Source organism: Octopus bimaculoides, chromosome 18 (assembly GCF_046866305.1).
Source record: "Octopus bimaculoides isolate indiv1 chromosome 18, ASM4686630v1, whole genome shotgun sequence".
Lineage (NCBI taxonomy): Eukaryota > Metazoa > Mollusca > Cephalopoda > Octopoda > Octopodidae > Octopus > Octopus bimaculoides.
This window is the reverse complement of record NC_142945.1, coordinates 11,245,013-11,264,989: the sequence shown is the minus strand read 5'-3', so window position 1 is coordinate 11,264,989 and position 19,977 is coordinate 11,245,013. Positions and strand designations below refer to the sequence as shown.

Genomic DNA, 19,977 nt, shown 5'->3' with positions numbered 1-19,977 from the left:
TTTTGTATCTGGCCAAAATATTCTATTTGTTTTGTGTTTAAATTGGCCAGATCCAGCCTCTCACATCTACCCTAGAATGTCAGCCTAAAAATAGACAATCACATCTTTGAAATCTCAAGACAATCATCATCATTATTTAATGTCCATTTTCCATGCTGGCATGGGTTGGACGGTTTGACAGGAGCTAGCCAGATGGGGAGATACCTGGGCTCCATGTCTGTTTCGGCATGGTTTCTATGGCTGGATACCCTTTCTAATGCCAGCCACTCTACAAAGTGTACTGAGTGTTTTTATGTGCTTATATGATCTGAAAAGCTAAATAGAGATTGCCACTACTAGCACCACCATCACTACTACTAGTACCACCACATTAATCATCATCACCATTGCCACCACCATTACTACTACCACCATCACACTCATCATCATCATCATCATCATCATCATCATCATCAACAACAACAACAGATCGTTTTTAATGTTTCTTAATCTGAACTCACTTATGGTGGAAAGATTGTTTTCAATACAGTAAGTCCCCCCAATTATTTTGATTCTAAAACCCCTTCTTCAAAAACACAAGTATTCCCAGATTTTTTCCTCACTACTTCTTGCTAGATTTTCCTCAATCTTTTTTCCTCCACCTCCACCCTTTCATTTTAAAGTCACATCACATTTTCATCCAGAATGTATCATATATCTTTTCTGTGGAAGAGCATAGGCTCAAAACATTAAAGACTTTTTCACTTCCCGTGCGTTAAACTAATACATCTGTTTGTTGTCTACACCACCTGTCTTCGTCTTCTGTTTTTGTTTTTTTTTGTGAATTCTCCATATATATATATATATATATATATATATATATATATATATATATATATATATATATATAGGGAAGAGGGTTTGAAAATGCAGGGGTCTTTTAAAGATGCTTATTGGCTTGACCGATTTCACTTTTTTAAAAAAAAGATTTTCAAAAGTAAAGTGCAAGGCTTTGTGTAGCCTTGAGGTGTTAAACATTAGTTACCATAGATGTATTAAAATACAGTGATAGAGTCTTTGACAATGCTTAGAGAATATTAAGAAATAGAACCTTTGATAATGATAAGAAAATGTTAAGAGAGGCTTTGTGTTTAAACAGGTTACATAAAAGTGTCCAAAATAGGCAGTAAAATAAGTTCGTAATTGTTTATAAGTTCATCAGAAATCATAATTGTTTATAAGAATTTTAGAGGAATGACCAACCATTTTCCTTTATCTCCAGTCTTGTATGACATATATATATATATATATATATATATATATATATATATATATATATATATATATATTGTTGAATGTTATAAGAATTTTATAAATTTTTGAGAGAACATGAAATAATTCTTTTGTGAAAATTAAAGCTTGAAGCACATAAAGCTATAAAATAATCACATGTAAATACTGGGAAGCCTTCGAATTTTACTATCCAAAAAGGCTTTTCAACACAATATTTACATTCTTTAATGTATGTGTGTGTGTGGTGTGTGTTACATGTATGTATATATGTATTTGTGTATTTGTCTTCACATCTTGATACAAGCTTCCTGTTTTAAAGTGATCTAAATTAAAATCTTCCATCAAAATTCTATATTAATTTATGCTCTGAATACCACTTTTATAATGACAAAGTTATTTCAATAAATTCTTCATTATTGTTAAAATTAGTTTTAAAAAAAAGGCAGTGTATCTCAACAGAAGTATTGTGATGAATGCGTTGACGCAGTAGAGTTTATGAATTGAAGGAGATACAGCTTATTTCTAGCAGGTCAAGAAATTATGTCGGAGATCCTACATATGCTTAGTAAAATTGTCCCTTGTAGAGGTAAAATACCTCATACAATAGTCTCTAGCTATTATCCCAGTACTTCTTACTCTCTTAAGGACGTTGACATATTTTTATTTTGCTAAAAACAAAAGCAACATACCAACATACTATAATGAGGCTTTTTTTAATTTTATTTAAATATTTTATAGCCATTAAGTAAAGGCACGTGGCCTTGTGGTCAGGGTGTTGCACTCATGATTGTAAGGTTGCAGTTTCAATACCTGAACTAGGTGGTGCATTGCGTTCTTGAAGAAAACACTTCATTTCATGTTGCTCCAGATCACTCAGCTGTGAGTTCCAGTAACAGGTGGGAAGTTAACCTTGCAATGGACTAGTGCCCCATTCAGGAGCAGAGTGGTGTAATCTCAGTCATTTATACACAATGGAAATAGGGCTAAACTCTGGCCATGTATGTCCTAGGGTTCACAACAAATTTTGGTCTTTAATATATTCATTATATATAACTCATTTAGGTTCACAAGTGAGAATAAACATGCAATCAAAATATATAATTGATGTTCAATTCTTTAGCAATCAGATTACTCTGTTAAATGGTCTGCTCGTTCATTTACATTGTTTTGAATTCGTCAGGCATTATCTCAAAGCTAGGAGATTTCTATAATGTGATAGTTTAGTTTTTAAATGACATTGTAAAGAAATGAGAGAATCTGAATATGGCTAGTTGAAATTTAAAACAGGTAGGATATTTTGGCCGAATATGGGTGGTTTAATTGCTAAAGGGATTATTTTAAAGCCTGTAAATGTAAAACAATAAGGGATTAATTAGTTTCATCACATCACACACTAAATTTTTGTAACTACAGATTGGAAAGCATAATTACTACACTTTTATTTGAACTAACTTTTCATTTCCATTTCACCAACACTGTTTGTATGTCACCCATACTTATTCTATTATTTTTACTGAGATATATAATTTGTTAACTCTCTACTAATTAACATACACTTTGTTATGAATCAGTCAGAGTGGCTCTACCTCAGTTGTTCTCAGTTGGGGTCCATATGACCCCTGGGAATCCAAATAAAATTTTGGTGGCTCCACACAAGCAAAATACTTAATTGGAGAGCCACTATAGTACTTTAGGGGTCCATGAAAAGCTTTTGTTTTAGCTATATTATATTTATTGTAAGAAATAGCTAGGTTTCTTTGTCTAATGTTTTCCATAGTTCAACCTACACAAGTTAATGTGTGTAAAACAAAATGGAATTTTGAAAAAGTATCCATAAAACTAGTTTTTAAACAAGGAATGGCTATGGGGGTCAACCAGAATAAAATAGTAATCAAAGGGGTTCATCCAAGTAAAATAGTAAATTGGGAATCTACTGCAGTATTTTAAGGGTCCATGAAAAAATGTTACTTTGAATGTATGTATTGCAAGAAACAGCTAGGTTTCTTTTTGTAATGTTTTACATAGTTCAAACCTACACAAGTTAATGTGTGAAAAACAAAACAGGAATTTCGAAAGAAGCAACTATAAAACTAGGTTTTAAACATTGAATGGCAATAGGGGTCCACAAAAATTAAATAGTAATCAGAGGGTTCCATGCAAGTAAAATACTAGATTGGGGAATTGTGGTGGCATTTTAAGGGTTCCTGAAAAAAATTTTGTTTTAGATGTAATTTGTTGCAAGAAACAGCTAGGTTTCTTTTTCAAATGTATTGCCTAGTTCAACCTACACAAGTGAATGTGGGCAAAACAAAATATGAATTTTGAAAGAAGTATCAATATAGGGGTCAGCCAGAATAGAATAGTTAATCAAAGGGGTCCATAGAAAAAAAATGGTTGAGAACCTCTGCTCAAGATGGACACTGATTTTTTTTAAAAAATGACCATCAAATTTCTATCAAATCATTCCTTACTGTATGAAATAGAGAAAGATAATGTGGATGATGTGATCTAAGATATATTTGTCGTCATCATCATCATCAGTATTTTAACGTCCACTTTTTGCATGTTTGCCTGGGTCAGACGGAATTTGTTGAGGCAGATTTTCTACGGTACAGTGCTCTTCTTGTCACCAGTCCTCACCTATTTCCAAGTAAGAGGTAATATTTCCGCATGACCAGACATGTATCCATGGAGGATTCAAAACAAAGAATATCTCTTGTATGTTGGTAATGATGGTTTACAACTATTGCACAATGTCAAGACACAGAGACACCAACACATAAACACCCATGAACACACTAATGCATACACATATATATACATATCTATCTATCTATTTGTCTGTCCGTCTGTCTGTCCATCTGTCTGTCTCTATCTGTCTTTATCTATCTATCTAATATATATAATTTATATAAGGGCAATAACTATATAGTAACTATATAGTAATGCCTCACGCTTAGAGATAAAGATTTTATCCTATATTATATTATATCTAATATATATATATATATATATATATATATAGAGAGAGAGAGAGAGAGAGAGAGAGAGAGATGTGTGTGTGTATATATATATATATATATATATATAGAGAGAGAGAGAGAGAGAGAGATGTGTGTGTGTATATATATATATATAGAGAGAGAGAGAGATGTGTGTGTGTGTATATATATATATATATATATATATATATATATATACACACACACACACACACACACTCGTGTGTTTGTGTATGTTTATGTGTGTGTTTGTGTATGTACTTTTTCATTTAATTGGCAGAAGTTACAGAGTGTCTCAAGGCCCAAGAGTTTCATGCTTGGCACTTGTCAACTTGTCAAGCCTATACACACGCACACACACACACACACACACACACACACACGCATATATATAGACTTGACATGTTGACAAGTGCTATATATATATATATATATATGGCAGGTTCCTTTCAGTTTCTGTATATCAAATCTGCTCACAGTGCACTGGAAATTGGAAATATATATATATATATATATATATATATATATATATATATATATATATATATATATATATATATATATATATATATATATACACATATATATATAAACAATTTGGTTACAACTAGAAAGTCTTTGATTATAGGTTTACTCAGTGGAAGCTAACCTTGAGCTAAACAACACCAACAACAACAACAACAACATACAGTTGAATATTTCACATGAGTCTGAAATGTTACTTTATAAACCTTTATTCTCCATAATACTAAGGACGCTAGATACGTTGCAGTATTCATAGAGAGAAATGATTGCATGAACAAACTAAGAATAACTTAATTTCCTGTGTGATTTACAATGGAGTTTTCCTTCCACCAAAGATAATGAATGTGTCAACAAGGCTGGGAAATGGCCCCGATGGACTATACACAGCACTGTCTGTAAGGCGACTAGATTTGCCAAGATTAATATGTTAAAGGGTCAAGTTTGATAAGATTCTGTCAATGAGTGTGCATCTTTACTGTAGGACATATAACCCCCCCCCCCCCACCAACACCCACTGAAGCCGAGGTCAACGTTTGACATGATGGACAAGCAGAACTGAATTTAATCAGATGGTTGCTAACATACTAAACTAAACATGCAGATCATTAGGAAAAAGACTGACAGAAAAACTGCATGGAAGAAGTTACAACTGCTGTCAGAGTCACACAGTTTGTTATAAATGCTGTGTGTATCAATGTTTGCTAAATGGGGGGGGGGGGGGGTGCAATTTAAAGCAGTTAGATAAAACACCATGTACACAATCAAATGTACACACAGAGACACAGATACACACTTTTACACACAGAGATCTTTGATTATAATTGTTCTATCTTCTATCTTCTGCTCTGCTATTTAGATATTTGCACAGGTGTTTGCATAGAGTGCAGATGCTTTGTCCTTGATTGGCATGCTAATATCCTTCTAATATCAGATAAGTGATATTACTATTTGCATTAAAGGTGACGAGTTGGCAAAAAAAAAAAAAAAAAAAAAAAAAAACCATAACCCCCCCCCCCCCCAAAAAAAAACAAGAGATAGAATGTCATTAAAATGCATTTAGAATATTTAGTTTTGTATTCACTTGAACCCATTCTGAGTTCAAATCCCACAAGAGCTGCCTTTTACTGCTAATCCCTCTTGTATTGATGAGCTTGGTACTAGGAATATGCGAGGTTTGACTCAACTGATTATGAGCCCCCCACCCCCACCCCACCCATATATGGAATTGGTGCTTAGATTTTTATTAAATCAATAGTACAGTTTATTTTTCTTGATAATATAATAATATAACATAGCTTGCCTAACAACATTGCAATGCCTATGAAAGGGGGGGGGGGGGGCTTCATGATTTTTTATTTTATTTTGGATATTTGTTATTTTACTTTTTTTTCTTACTTTTTTTTTTTTTATCATTTTTAACTTATCCAATGAAGAGGTTCAGTGTCCATGGATGGGTTTTCTATGCCGAATTCAATGCCGAGCTAATTCATGGTGGTGGGGAAGGGGTTTTAGTTTCATACCAACACCATCTTCACCACCATTATCATCATCCTCACCATCATCATCATCATCATCAGGTCTACCACCACCATCACCACCACCATCATCATCATCACTTCCACTATCATTATCATCATCATCATCACCATCATCATCACCCATCATCACCACCATCACCACCATCATCACTACCACTATCATTATCATCATCATCATCATCATCATCACCCTCATCATTATCACTACCACCACCACCACCACCATCATCATCATCATCATCGTCATCATCATCTCCACTACCATCATCATCATCATCTTCACCACCTCCGTCATCACAACCACTTTACCATGCTTACATGAATCAAATGAAGAACTTATTCAGCAGATTTTCTTCAGTTGTATGCTCTGCTTATTACCAATTCTTATCTGTTTCCATGTAAGATAATATTTCCCCTCGACCTTTGAACAAACACACATGACAGGTTTACAGGCTTCTTACAGTTTCCAGAGCGTGGACCATTTCGAGCGTGGCCGTTTTCGTGCGGGTAACACGTAAAAGCACCCACTACACTCTCTGAGTGGTTGGCGTTAGGAAGGGCATCCAGCTGTAGAAATTCTGCCAAATTAGATTGGAGCCTGGTGTAGCCATCCGGTTGCACCAGTCCTCAGTCAAATCGTCCAACCCATGCTAGCATGGAAAGCGGACGTTAAACGATGATGATGATTCTACTCCCAAAGCCATGTTCAGCCCAAGAAACCTTCTCATGGTGCCACGTCATGGAAACAAAACCAAACCTTATAGTCATGAAATGGACCTCTTAACCATGTGGCCATTCCTGTGCTAATAATTAATTAAGGCGGCGAGCTGGCAGAAACATTAGCATGCCGGGCGAAATGCTTAGTGGTATTTCGTCTGCCATTTCGTTCTGAGTTCAAATTCCACCGCAGTCGACTTTGCCTTTCATCCTTTCGGGGTCGATAAAATAAGTACCAGTTACGCACTGGGGTCGATGTAATCGACTTAATCCCTTTGTCTGTCCTTGTTTGTCCCCTCTATGTTTAGCCCCTTGTGGGCAATAAAGAAATAAATAATTAATTAAGATTTGTGGATTTTCATAAGCAGGGCTGGGTGGGGCCAGTGGTGAAATAAGGAACTTTAGCATTCAAGGGTAAATCCCAAAACGAATTATATACATATATATATATATATATATATATATATATATATATATACACATACAGACATACATATATGTGACTGTGTGGTAAGAAGTTTGCTTCCCAACCACATGGTTCCCGAGTTCAGTCCCACACTTGGGCATGTATTTTCTACTATGGCCTTGGGCTGGTCAAAACCTTGTAAGTGAATTTATTAGACAGAAAATGAAAGAAGCCCATTGTGTGTGTGTGTGTGTATGTATATATATATATATATATATATATATATATATATATATATATATATATATATATGGATATATTTATGTGTATGTCTATTTGTGTGTGTTTGTCCCCCATCACAACTTGACAACTAGTGTTGATGTGTTTATGTCACCATAACTTAGTAGTTTGGCAAAAGAGACTGATAGAATGTTATGTCTTGTGGGGTTTGAATATCTCGTCACCAATAGTGTTATGACAATGTTGGGATGTGCACAGGGGTGTAGAATAGTATTACCTAAATGAATATTTGGATATGGTTATCTAGAATAACCTTTCACAGGACTAATATATTCACACAGAACGTGTTCCAAACGTAGGTATGATATTAAACTAACACAGTAATCCAATATGAATGATCAACACTGTCAACTGCTTGCTGTTCACACAGTTTCTTTATTTTATTATAATGTGTCAATCCACATTTGGTCTCGTGGGGGTGGTCAAGATCCTTCTACAGCATGGAATAACTACAAGGCTTTAAAAAAAAACAGTACTGGGGGTTCGTTCATTTGACAAAAATTCTTCAAGCTGGTGCCCCAGCATGGCCACAGTCTAATGACTGCAACAAGTGAAAGACAGAAGATATTCTTGAAATTGCCAGCATTTTTTTGTCTTTCAGAATAAAACTAGCAGGCTGATACACCAACCTTTAAGAATTAAGCACTAAATCTTGGGTGTTGGTACAGATCTGGACGGTAAAAGCCGAAACTGTTCTCTAGTTAATCAGAAATGAATTAGGAACAATCCATCTGATGTTCAGTGGGAATTTAAATGTCAAATTTGACATGGAAATATCATGACAGTGGTAAGATCTATAAATGTAAAAGGGTACTTTAAGAGGGTAAAGGAATGTGAATTTATCACATGTAATCACCTCTATGGCAAAATACCTGTTTCTGTCCCACCCCACCATTGTCATACTTTACTCTGCATCATCTTGCATTAATCTACCTTCCTTAATACTACAATCGCTTCAGCTGAGGGTGTCTTGTCTTTCAAGTTACTTGGTGACCTCACTAATTCTGGTCAACCTGGTGCAATAATAGAAAACTCTTGCCCAAGATGCTGTGCAGTGGGATTGAACCTAAGACCACTTGGTCTGGAAGCAAGCTTCTTAAATGTACAACTATGCCTGCACCTTACGTAATTTATAAATATTTGTTTCAAATTTTGGTGCAAGGCCAGCAATTTTGGGAGAAGTGTCAGTCAATTACATCAACCCCAGTGTTCAACTGGTACTTAGTTTATTGACCCAGCAAGGATGAAAGGCAAAGTCAGCCTAAGTGAAATTCGAACCCAGAACGTAAAGATGGATGAAATGCCGCTAAGCATTTTACCTGGCATGCTAATAATTCTGCCAGCTTGCTGAGAAATGTTTCACCTCTAAATTTGAGGTTAATAGTCAGGGAAATTATAGTCATTTTAACATTAACTAATTTCAGAAATTTAGATATTTAATTAACATATATGTTGTGTTCTTGAGCAAGACACTTTATTTCACGTTGCTCCAGTTCACTCAGCTGTAGAAATGAGTTGCGAAGTTACTGGTGCCAAGCTGTATTGACCTCTTTGCCTTTCCTTTGGATAACATCGGTGGCATGGAGAGGAGAGGCTGGTATGCATGGGTAACTGCTAATCTTCCAGAAACAACCTTGACTGGATTTATACCTCGGAGGGTAACTTTCTAAGTGCAATCCCATGGTCATTCATGACCAAAGAGGGCCTTCCATATTTGCTGACAACCCATGCCAGCAATCCAAAATATGTCAGCAGTCCAACCCATACTAACATGAAATATGGACAGTGACTTTTTAGCATTTAAACTGGCCATGTCCAGCCAAAATATTCCACCTGTTTTATTTTCAAACTGGTTATATCTGGCCTATCATGCCTACCCTACAATGTCATTTAAAAAAATAAACGATCACAGCATCGAAATCACAGAGCTATGAAAGAATGCATGATTAATTTAGAATGAGGCAAATAAATAAGCATTACATTCGACAGAGCAATCTGAATAGTGTAAAGGGTTAAATGATGGTGATGATGATGATGACGATGATGGTGATGATGGCGATGATGATGATGATGATGACGATGATGGTGATGATGGCGATGATGATAATGATGATGATGATGGTGGAGGTGCTGGTGGTGCTGGTGATGGTGGTGATGATGGCGGCAGTGGTAGTGTGGAAGATGATGATGATGATGATAAGGAGGAGGAGGAGGAGGAGGACAATGATGACGATTATGATGGTGTGGTTAATGATGATGATGATGATGTTGAGGAGGAGGAGGAGGAGGAGGATGGCAATGATGATGATGATGATGATGAATAGCCATTGCTTACTCTTCTTTATCTTACGATGTCAATGGACAACTGCTGGTGATTTCCGTGACAAACAACCCCTGGTGACTCCTACTCGTTGCTGTGATTAGTTTATGTCTGTCTGTTCTTAGCAGATGTTGTATAGGTCGGTCTGCTGGTCGTTGGTCATCTATTGATTGTCTCACATGACGTCCCCATTCCAACACTTTTCTGGGATAGTAACGAATCATGGCGCTTCATTCAAGACTGCCAAAATGGCTGGCAGCAAATACGACCAAACCATGTTTGTTAGTTGTCACCTTCTGAATGTAAATGTGCAGATTTTGTGAGGGGAAAATGTAAGGAAAAGGATTTTAATGATATTTGGAGACAGCTTGGAATGACACCACTACACTCATGCATGCATGCACACCCTCATACAGACATACACACACACAAACACACACACACACACACACACACATATTTATGTATCTATGTACATGAGTGTTGTGTTTGTATCTCTTTACTTTGATGTTGATGTAAAAAGGAAGATGTTTTTCTCAAATGAAACTAGTGTTCATGCTTTATAAACAAGATTATAACGCAGAAATCAGGGATAAATTATTCCCAGAAGAATCAAAGATTTAATTAGGAAAATATAAAGTTTAATTCTAATTCTAATTCTCTACCACTTTGGACATGTGATCAGAATGTCACAGGAAAGAATCACATGACATATACTTCAAGCCAACTGGCAGGAGAATTAGGGGTAGATGAAGAATGAAGTGGGTAGATAATATCCATAGTTTCAGTTGGTCATGGTTGGCAATCCAGCCAGAAAGAGTAATGCTTGTTGCTTCTGACTGGACCCAATAGAGGAGGTGACTGAGGAATCTACCCAGGGTGGAGTGGATGGATGGATGGATGGGTGGATTTCTCTGTCTCAGAAGTTGGTAGGCCTAATTGCCCATTGATGAATATCACTTACGTGTAAAGTTATGGCTTGCAGACATCACTTGCTTGTGTTTGGTCTACAACAGGTGATGGTTGTTGACATTTCTTGTCAACAAATCCTCCACCAGCTCTGTGAGACGTTGGAGTAAGAGTTGGTTCTTTGACCTGTTGTATCCTATCAAACCATCCAACCCATGCCAGCATGGAAAAATGGACTTAAAATGCAGATGATGATGATGATGAGAAGGCTGTGGTAGTGGTGGTGGTGGTGATGGTGATGATAATGATGAGGATGATGATGATGACAACAACAACGATGATGATGTTGACAACGATGACAATGATGACGATGACTAAGATGATGATGACAATGACGACAATAATGATGATGGTGATGATGATGACAATGACAATGGTAGTGGTTGTGGTAATGATGTTAACAATGACAATGAAGGTGGTAGTGAGGGTGATGGTGATGGTGATGATGTTGGCAACAAAAATACATTCATTTCCAACTTTATCTGACTGAATGAGTGAATAATGTTTGAATGAAGAATAGACTATAATTCATGTATTGAGTCCTTTCTTTCTGTTTTGTTTGTTTTTTTGTTTTCTTATTCTCATATCTCTATTTTTTTTTCTTGTTTCTTTTCTCCACAGATAAAAAACAATGCCAACTTTTATTTATGAGACGATAGCTGTCTTTCCATCGTGGCGTGGCGTGCTCGATTGTGACATATCTGCAGACCAAATACGTCTACCTTTCTGTTAGCAAAGAACAACCAGATTGAATTTATAACCATTTTTTTTTTTTTTTGAATGTCATACACAAAAGAAACCTAAAAACTAAGAAGTCATTAGAATGGAATTTGGAACTCTAATTCCATCACATCCATGATGTCTATTATAAATTTCATGCCGTGTCCAAGAGAAGGACTTTATATATTATATGCCAGTATATTTCTTATGATCTGATGTTGTTTCTTTCTCTGGTAAGTAAATTTTTGAAATTTAAAAATTAATATCTTTTTATGTCTTTTGTTCAGGCTTTTTTATGTTATCTATTTTTTATAGCTACAGGCTATAGCTGCTATTTCTAGCTGGTTGAATGACTATATAGGGACTGACCTCATTGGTTCAAACTCCTTTATCGTTATTGATGTTGTTGTTGCTGTTGTATAGGCCCTATACCACATAAGCTTACATCTGCTTCAGCAGATCTGTGGCACAGAGGGTAATCCAATCTAACCAAAGAATTAAAATTCTTAAACCATGAAAGATTCACTATTATTTTGGGCAACATGTCCGGACATTTGCGACTCCAATTATAGAGTTCTCAGTCAACTCTTTTGATACCAGTTCGTCGAGTCTTGCATGTAATGCACACACAAAAAAAAAAACCCCTAAAAAAACCTTCTCATTTATAAAAAAAAAAAAAAAATCATCATATTTAAATTAAAATCATCCGTTGCGATTTTTTTTTTTTTTTTTTCAATCTTAGAATCTTTTGTGAATGTTAAAATTTAAAGCATTGGCTTAATAATGGCAAAGTTAGTTATTCAACTAAACCGTCCTTTTGAATTTCTGATTATTTTTTAAAAATTATTCAAATAACAACAACAACAACAATCACAATAATAATAATAATAATAATAATAATAATAATAATAATAATAATAATAATAATGACCCATAGGCAGAGTGTTTCATTAGAATTATGGCAGCAAAAAGGGTTAAAGACATTAGGTTGTTTGAAGACAATTTGACTGTTCCAATGACCAGCTTGAGCTGTGCCATTGAACCTGCCCCTTCTGGCTAATTTTTACATTCTTGTCCATATTTAGTTATTTTATTAAATATTTTTACTGAACATTTTTATTAAATATTTTCCTTGGGCTTTCGGACTTCAATTAGCTGATATTTTTTTTTTTTTTTTTCACAATCAAACAATGTTTTTTTCCTCTCTGTTTCTTCTCTTTCCCTTTCTCTGTCTTTTAGCTGTCTTTATGCATGCATGTATGTGTGTGTGCTTGTGTCTGTGCATGCATGAGTGTGTGTGTGTGTGTGTGTGTGTGTGTGTGTGCGTGTGTGTATGTGCATACATATTCAGCAAATGCTTGCACGTGTGGTAAATGTTCTATAGAGTGAAGTATGTATGTATGTGTATGTGTGTGCGCATGCACGTGTGTGTTTGTGTACATGTGTTGCAAATGTCTTGCACATGTGGCAAATGTGTCATGCAGTTGTATGTGTGTGTATGCACACACCTGCATGTGCACGTGTGTGTGTGTGCATATGCATGTTGTTTTTTTAGCTCTACTTCAGCTCCAGTCTGACATACCCATAATCAAAAGTATTCCAGCAATAACCATACTGTCTTTTTCTCTGTATCCAGGAAATCTAGACCTATACCATACTATCCAATATGTATTTATGTAAGGCAGAGGTATGAGGTTTCAGAGAGAGAGAGAGATTTGGCTGCTATTTCTAGTAAGTCACATGACCATGTATAGAAGCCCCCTCACTTGTTCATGCGTATGAATGCATATATGTGCCGTGACATTACACTTTGAACCTTTAGTCTTTTCCTTGTTTCAGTCATTTGACTGTTGCCATGCTGGAGCACCACCTTAAAGGGTTTTTTTTAGTCGATTATGAGCCTGTTAGTTGGTAAATCACATTTTGTTCCATGGGGCTGCATGTTTGGTTGAGTTTGTTTCAGAGAAATATATTATGGCCCAGCGGTTTGAATGTTGCTCACTCACGATCGCATGACCATGGGTTCAATTCCCAGACTGAGCAGTGCATTGTGTTATTGAGCAAGACAGTTCATTTCACATTGCTCTGTGATCATTTAGATGCCTGACATGCAGCACTGCTCTGTGTGTGTGTGTGTGTGTGTGTGTGTGTGTGTGTGTGTGTGTGTGTGTGTGTGTGTATTTTTTTTTTCTCTCCGTAGTTTCAACTCAGAGCTACAGCCATGCTGATGCACCGCCGTTAAAGAAAATGTCCCTATACCTCTGACGGGACTCGAATCCGCAGTCTCTGGCTTAGGAGGCCGGGTGCCTTATCCATTGGGCCACACACACACACATACATACATATATATATATATATATATATATATATGTGAACGTATACACATGTATATGTATATATAAATACACACGCACACACACACACACACTCACATATATACGATGGACTCTCCCATCAAAGATGATGTATGAGTGTTCAACTTTTTGCCAAATGACTGGCACAAATGATTTGTTTATATTAATCAAATGTCCATGTTGCACATTAGTTCACTCTCTCCATCAAATTGACGTTACCTGAACAGGTGCACTGTGTACCACACGTCAAGTGACGAAGCGATCGCAGAGCAATGTGAGATGAAGTGTTTTGCTCAAGAACACAACGCACCACCCAGTCTAGGAATTGAAATCACAATCCAGCAATTGTAAGTGCAATGCCCTAACCACTAAGCCATGTGCCCTCACACACACACTCACACGTGTGTGTGTGTGTGTGTGTGTGTGTGTTCATCCTTGAAATATTATTTATGCAATGCAATCCTTATATTTGTTTACTTAATTGTAAAAATATTCTGTGAATATTTGTTGTGCGGCAGCTAAGACTATGTTTATCTATCTATCTATCTATCTATCTATCTATCTATCTATCTATTTATCTATCTATCTATCTATCTTTGAATCTATTTATCTATCTATCTATCTATCTATCTATCTATCTATCTATCTGTATATATATCTATATCTATATCTATCTATCTATCTATCTATCTATCTATCTATATATATATATATATATATATATATATATATATATATATATATATACACATATACATGTGTGTGCATGTATGAATATAAATTCCATATATATGTGTATATTGTGTGTTTGTAGATGGTATGTGCAGAGCAAATTGAAAATCTAAATGTCTTCATAACCTTCTAGGTAATCCGCCGGGTCAATGCTTAGCTGTTGTTTTCTAGTTTCCAGTGGATAACAAATAAATCTGATAATCCTATCACAGATGATATTCCTGTAAGACCCCTTTGCCTTTAAGAGCTTAATGAATCTGAGGTGTGTAGAAATTATAAAACATATTCTTGCTTAAATAAACTACAAAAGACCTGCCATGGGCTCGAACTCCATACCTTATGACTGCTTACTTTACCATTTTACTGCAATACAGAAGTGAAGGCTATGCATGGCTGTGTGGTAAAGTGTTTGCTTCACAGTCTCGTGGCTCCGTGTTCAATTCCTACTCCACAATTTTTTCGGACATGTATTTTTTTATTATAAACTTGGTTGACCAATATTTTGTGTGTGAAAATTGGTTGTAAGCAAGTGTACAGATGATCGTGATGTATGTACCTTTATGTGTGCGTCTGCATAGTTGTATGTATGTGCTCAAGTGTCTGTGTACAGAGTTGTGTGTGTGTGTGTGTGTGTGGATGAATGTTGATGGCTTCACATGAGCAAAAGGAGATGAATGATGTTTACATTCCTTGTTGGCATTATGGCCAATTGCTGTGCACTTTCAAAGGACTGTGGAATATAAAAAGAATTCCCTTACTTGAAAAACAGGTATAGGTTAGCAACAGGAAGAGCATCCAGCCATAAAATCCAGCTTCGGATATGTACCACCACCACCAACAACAACAACAACAAACTAAGCTAACATGAAAACAATGGATAGTAATCAAAGAACGAATGGCTGTGTGGTAAGTAGCTTGCTTACCAACCACATGGTTCCAGGTTCAGTCCCACTGCGTGGCACTTTTGGCAAGTGTCTTCTACTATAGCCTCGGGCTGACCAAAGCCTTGTGAGTGGATTTGGTAGACGGAAACTGAAAGAAGCACGTCGTATATATGTGTGTATATATATATATATATATATATATATATATGTGTGTGTTTGTGTGTCTGTGTTTGTCCCCCCCAGCATCGCTTGACAACCGATGCTGGTGTGTTTACATCCCCGTAACTTAGCGGTTCTGCAAAAAGAGACCGATAGAATAAGTACTAGGCTTACAAAGAATAAGTCCCGGGGTCGATTTTCTTGACTAAAGGCGGTGCTCCAGCATGGCCGCAGTCAAATGACTGAAACAAGTAAGAGAGAGAGAGAGAGAGAGAGAGAGATAGAGAGAGAGAGTGTGTGTGTGTATGCATGTGCATGTGTGTGCATATGTATATCTTTCACAGATGTGTATCAACAAAGGATGAATATATTGGTAAAAAGAAAAAGTTGCTTCTGAATGAAATCCATTTCATGAACAAAATCGTTTTTTCACTCTCAGAGAAGCTGTGAATTTGGGATTCATCCATAGGAAACCTGCAAGCAACAATACTATTCGTTCACCATTTTCAATGTGAAATTAATTCAAATTTAACTTATTTCTAATCATTCGGTTTGGTTTAGATGCAAGTGGAAGTGTGGCATCTAATGTAATTTAGATGAAGAGGTATTGGTTGCTATGGAATACTTACCGTTGGATAAGAGTAACAATGAAATAGTTTTTAGAACATTGAACCAGCTTGTTGTTTAGCCAAAAACTGCAGAATTTCTAGTGAGAGATATTTTTCTAAATAGTTGAAATATCTTTTTTAAATTTTGGTCATGGGAGCTTGTGATCCAAGCAACGTAACCTTTAATCTTGTACTTGCACACATGCACACATGTTTTACATCTTGTGTCTTTGCCATTCCTTTAACTCCATGTAGAGCATAGAGTACTAACAAGAAATTTCAATCTGTCTCAATCTTTGGCAATGGGTTGCAGCTGTCCCCAAGTGTAGCCATTTGTCACTGCTTCAGTTTCCGTAAACCTCCTCCATGTTTTTTTTGGTCTGTCATGCTTTCAGTTCCCTTGGGGTGTCCAATGGAAGGCTTCTTTTGTAATGTTAGAAACAGGTTTCTCTAGAAGATGTCTCAGCAAATCCTGTTTCCTTTTTTTGATTTGGGTTGCCAAAGGTTTCTGGTTTTCCTCTTCCTACAAGGCTTTGTTTGGGAGGAGTCTATCTTGCCATCTCACCCGAAAGATGTTAACAATTAGCACACTAAGGGAAAAATTTACTCATGCAAGTTTTTTTAAGATGAAATCAAAATATTTTGACTGAAGATGGGTATTGACTGTGCAAAGTAAGACACAATTTTCACACAAGATAATTCCAGTGCACACAGTCACAGTAAAAATATTATTGGAATATTGGGCACAAAGTGCTGTTCTATTTTGGATGGGAACTGTATTTCTTAGCAAGGTTCACATAGAGTTTGTAATTGTTTAAACCCAAAACATGTTCTAGTTCTGATAAGAAACCCAAGATTCTCTGAATAGAAACCTTAATTCAAGACCAGACTAAAATGAATGTCAGATAGACAGTAATCTGGAAGAAACTTGAATTAAGGACTCTATCAGTTTATCAGAAGGAAAAATAGCTTTTATTTTAAAACTTTGCTTTGAAAACATTATATCATTATCATCATCATCATTTTCTTCATCATCCTATTCTCTAATATTGATTTTTAACCCAAGTACAAGGTCAAAATTTTGGGAGGGGATATAGTTGATAGATTGATCCCATCCTCCCCCCAGTACTTGACTCATTTCTGGTTCTTCATTTGATCAACCCCAGAAGAGTGAAAATCAACATTAGCATTTGTAGGACTTGAAATCAAGACATAGAGAATTATGACAAGAAACTTGTCCTACTTTAGCCCTTTCTTTCATGCTTTTACCCCTCGTTACCTAAACTCAGATTTAAAACCTTGCACACTACATGGTGACCTCACTAATGCTGGTGCCATGCAATAAGCACCCAGTACATGCTGTAAAGTGGTTAGCAATTGAAAGGGCATCCAGGAAGGGCAACCATTCTAAAGCAGACACTGAAGCACAATGCAAACTCTTGTACCTCTCAGAGCCTATCAAACTGTCCAGCCCATGCCAGCATGGTATCACAAATGTTAAGAGGAGGAGGAGTTCTCCTGTTCTACCAATCCAACTAATCCAGTCCTTGAAATATTCCACAAACCTTTTTTTTTTGCTTCTTGATTATTTCTCATCTTGATATTTAATCTTGTATCTTGATTCTAAAACCTTCCCCATCTTTCATCTAGATTTTTTCCTGTGATATCCTCTGCAATCTTACTGCTTTAATATACACAATGCTGTATTCTGGCTTACGGAATAATTCATACATCAGTCACAGAACTCAATCGGTAATTGATCAGTAGTAATATAGCTGGTTGTCTCTTATATATATATATCAGCTTCTGTTTTCCCCCCATCTTGTTGAAAGGTTCTAACTCCTAGCCTTTATAAACATCCTTCCATTATTGGATAGATTCTTTTTTCCTGCATCACTCCCACTTTATTTCCTACAATCCTTTTATGTTGTTTCTATATGATTACATAACATGAATGATTTGTTATGTTTATGAACATAACACCCTGTAATACACTTCATATTTCTCCCTTTTTTCTTGCTTATTTCTCCTCCTGCTTCAAACAAAGTCAATCTAACTCTCGATATCAACCCATCGACTGATGAAATACTTAACTACCAATGTATAACGTGCACTACATTCTTCAAGGCTTTCTTTTTATTTTTTTTTTCCTCTGGGCATAATGTGCTATAATTGCCAGCATATAAAATATGCTTTTTCTGTTTTTAAACCCATAAAAAAATAGCTCTGTATCTAAAATAGCTGTATTACAGATAGGCCAAGTGTTGTAAGCTAGAGACCCCAGAGGAGCATAAGTACACTTGGCACAATAATTGTTACTACTACTAATAATAATAATAATAACATACTGAAAACAAGCCAAACTGTCTCAGTCTGTTGGCACAAACAAAACTGAAGAGCATTATAGATTGCTTGAAGCATTATGATATAGAAGTCGAATAAAAAATTAAAAAGGAAAAGAAGAGAGTTTTTAACAATGCTGAGAGGAAAGTTGAAAAACCATTTTATATTTGAGGCACAAAGGCTCATCTTCAGAAGGATATAGTTAACAAATGTGAATCTATGTAAACCCTGCCATTTGGATAACTGAATGGGCAGTGGTTAGTTCAGTGAGTGTGACTGCAGCAGCTGTTTCCCAAAAGATGACATTGTTGGTGCATGAAATATATAAAGGTTTTCCAACATTCTTCTCTGTATTGTTAGAGGTTCTCCACCTATCCTTTTCTGTTTACAAAAAACAATTGCTTGTTCATCGGTAGTAATGTGAAGAAGTCACATCGTCTCATTGTGCCTCTTTCCTCAGCGTACATGATCTACACCTAATGCATGTCTAACATTATTCAAAGACTGCGTTACAACTAAGAAGCTTTCTTCCCAACCACATGGCTCTGGATTCAATCCCACTGTGCGACACCTTAGGCAAGTGTCTTCTGCTATAATCTTAGGTGGATCAAAGCCTTGTGAGTAGATTTGGTAGATGGAATCTGAAAAAAGTCCATCATGTGTGTGTGTGTGCGTTTCCCTCACCATCGTTACAACTCGATAGCCAGTGTTGGTATGTATACATTCCCATAACTTAGCTGTTCAACAAAAAAGACAGATAAAAAAAATAATATTGGGGGTTGGTTCATTCAACTAAAACAATTCTTCAAGGCAGTGTCCCAGCTTGGCCAGCCCACAGTCTAAAGACTGGAACGAGTAAAAGATGAAAGATAAAAGACCCAAATGAAAAATTCTCCAGGAAGATGAACGGAGTGTTAATGAACCTTCATCTATTTGTCTGCTGTTTGCAATGAGTGGATGACAACAAAATCATAGTGACGGTATGCACCCTGATAGTCAACAGTGGTTACATAAAACATCACAGCCAGAAATACGAGTTTTATAGCCTGTATGACAATTCTCCTAAGCAAAATATCAACAGCCATACAGAAGAAATGAAAGAAGATAAATCTGAAATACAATCTTATA

The 19,977-nt window shown here is 36.1% G+C and overlaps 1 protein-coding gene across 4 annotated transcripts in view; it reads left to right on the top strand.

Annotated features, from left to right (window-relative positions):
- LOC106879110 (uncharacterized) overlaps window positions 1-19,977 on the top strand; it is a 148,487-nt gene that overhangs the window by 81,068 nt on the left and 47,442 nt on the right. For all 4 annotated transcript variants that reach the window (XM_089365742.1, XM_089365744.1, XM_089365743.1 and 1 more), the window contains exon 2: window positions 11,671-12,002. The gene's annotated coding sequence lies outside the window, so the exon portion shown is untranslated. The remainder of the gene's footprint in view (window positions 1-11,670; window positions 12,003-19,977) is intronic.